The following is a 3,269-nucleotide window of genomic DNA, read 5'->3' on the forward strand; positions in this document are numbered from 1 at the left end:
TGTCTTAATACTAACAGAATTCCTTCCTCAGCATGTACAATTCTTTTTTGTATCTGCAAAGCAAATCCATGGCTGAAAAAGTCAGACCACATCACATTCAAACTACATGTCTTACTCCTTGGACCATTTTTATTCCTTGTATAACAAGCAGTTTTTGAAACTAAAAGAACTACAAATGATTATGATGCTCTGCAAAATTAGATCAATGAGTGGAAGAGAATTAACAGGTGACTATTTCCAACCTTGTGCAGATGTAGATGGAGATGGAGAGGTACAGCCACTCCTCTTGTGCTACCAGACTAGATGCCAAATTGAACTACTAAGTATGGAACAGTATGCTTGCTTGATGCGACAAAGCCACAAAGTAGGACATTCCACTGTTCTTTATAACAGTGGAAGCATAAGTGTGCTATTTAGAGGTAGGATTTTTATCTTCAGATAGAAGACACAAGATAAATTTGTAAAGCATTAAATATTTTTACAAGGAATAGAATACAGACATAAATCCTGCATACTGGGTTACCAATTTCTCAGAGTCCGAGATAAATGCAATTCAGGGAGTACTTCCCATCTTTAAAGTGTATCTATGTTTATTTCACAGGGAGGTTGGTTAGTTTAATAGACGAAAGGACACCACACATGTGTCCACAAAAGTGCTGCAGGCCCCCTGGGGGAGGAAGGGCGGGGGGGGGGGGGGGGGCTGGCTGGCTTGAAGGATGTGGTTAAGAAAACATCCAAAAGAACAAGAAAGACATAGTTGTTAAACTGTGGAGGGCAGTTAATTTAGGAAAGACGAGAATTCATAGTGTTTTTGAAGGGAAGGAGTCTGCATTACATTACTTTGAAAAGCTGTGGGATCCAGGGCATTATAGATGGGTAAAAGCTTTTAAGTACACAGACATGTTTGCCAGTATAAGCACAACAAATGGTGCTGAAGAAATGAACAGGTTGGTGAAATATTCACACCTTCAGCAAAGTACAAATGTAACATAACAGGTTTTATTACAGTTTTAGTCCATAGTTACCTCCCAGGTATTTTAAATTAAATTCTGTTGATTTTAGTGCAGTATCAGTAATGATGGTAACTACAGGATTGTTTCATGTAAAATGTGCAGGAACTTAAGACTCATTGTATGGTAAACTTTGAAAAACCTGATCTTGTCCAGATTATCGAAAGTTCAAATATTCATGCAAGAACTTCTGTGCCATTTTCCATTTCTCAGAATGGGGATTTCACAAATTGGCACATAAAGCAGTTACAGTACAAAATCTAGCACTGCAACACATGGCTTACAGGATACCAGCAGAAATCACAAAAGAAGCAGCACATTCCTGAAAGAACAAGAGGGGGTATATGATCTGGTCTGCTTTTCAATAAGTTAAAAAAAGTTTCATTTCTGTTGATAATGATAACGTTTATATGTTTCCAGTTGCTTTAGCACTTTTTCTATTGATTAAAGCTCTGTGGATTCTTCATTAACTCCATACCTGTAACACAATACAGAGATTTCAATTAGATTAGTTAAAAACAGTTGCTTAAGCAGCATACAAACAATACAACAGCAAAACTGCAAGCACTGAGTTAGAGATGTGTGTGAATACTTTTAAGTGTCAGCTACAGCGAACATGTTAAGATATAGGCTATCTTTAATGCCACAATTTTACTCGCTAAAGTTGCCAGATCACAATAGGCTGGAAGTATTTGCAAATAACATCAACAGTAACTACTTATACACAAAATTGAAGTGAATATTTTTAAAGCTGCATTTACTTTGTTACACCTAGTCAACATGCAACATCAGTACCTATGTGCAATTTGCTTGCAATTCTTTTGCCAGTGACAGACAATTTAAACGATTTTTCACATACTGTGTGTGTTCTGAAGTATAAGCATCACAGAACATTCAGACACTTTGCACTCCAGTTTGTGGTTCTTTGTACCTATTGAACAGCTCTGCACAGATTACAGTAAGTGGAATGCACTTTGAATACTTACACCTACTGCTAGCAATGAAAGTTGTAAATAATGAACATCACCAGTAAAATCTGAATGCTAGAGGGGGGTGGGGGAGGGGGAAGTATCCTCTACAGTTTAATCTTTTAACATAAGGCTCATGCCAAATCTACATTATACATAATGCCAAAAGATTTATTATGTATAAAGCAAAGCCAACAGCCTTGGCCGAGTGGATACACCGGTTCCCCTCATATCACTGAAGTTAAGCACTTGGATGGGCGACCATTCGGTGCCTCACATTCTGTTGGCTTTTCAGAGTGCACAAGTATATTTCTGTCACTTTGAAGTTGATGCCACTGCTAATGGAAGGCCATTGTCTGTAGGGTTTGATGACTCTACATCATGTTGCAAGGTTGTAAGGTGTTCAACATTTTATTAGCTGTTTCATTACTGCAACTGTATGTCAGATTTATTAAATTCTTACACACTTCTCTTGCCCGTTGATGCACTGCTGAATTACCATTTGATGTTTCAGGAATGTGCTGTTCATTTGTTTCATGACTTTGACTGGTATCCTGCAAGTCATTTGTTACAGTGCTGGTTTCTGTACTGCAACTGCTTCGCGAGCCAAACCCATTTGTTTCATCCAAGCAAATCAATGGACTAGTCCTATAATTGAAATTCAGTTTGTGAAATCCCCATTCTGAGAAATGGAAAATGGCACAGAAGTGCTTGCAAGGATACTTGAACTTCTGGAAATCTGGACAAGAGCACTCAGGTTTTTCGAAGTTTACCACGTAATGAGAGCCTTTGTTTCCTGCACATTTTACATGAAACAATCCCGTAGTTACCATTGTTACCGATTCTGCACTAAAATCAACTTCCACTGATTCATATCGCTTCATTACATGCCTTGTGAAGTCGGGTGTATCCTATGCAGGAATACAGGGATCATCTCATTGTATGACTTAATGGCAGAATTTAATTTACAATACTTTTCAATGAGGCTATGGAGGTAACTATGGACTAAAACTGTAATAACACCTGTTAATGTATCTGTACTTTGATGGTGTGAATATTTCACCAACCTATTCATTGCTTCAGCACCATTTGTTGTGTTTATATTGGCAAACATGCCTTTGTGCTCAAAAGCTTTCACCCATCTACGATGCACCGGAACCCATTCTTTCTCAAAATATTTTAATGCAGACTCCTTCCCTTCAAAAACATGATGATTTTTCATTTTTTCTAAATTATCTTTGTACTGTTGCAAGGAGGACGATGCTGCAACTCTTCTCCACTGATTAACTAT

This window comes from Schistocerca americana, chromosome 2 (assembly GCF_021461395.2).
Source record: "Schistocerca americana isolate TAMUIC-IGC-003095 chromosome 2, iqSchAmer2.1, whole genome shotgun sequence".
NCBI classification, from domain to species: Eukaryota; Metazoa; Arthropoda; class Insecta; order Orthoptera; family Acrididae; genus Schistocerca; species Schistocerca americana.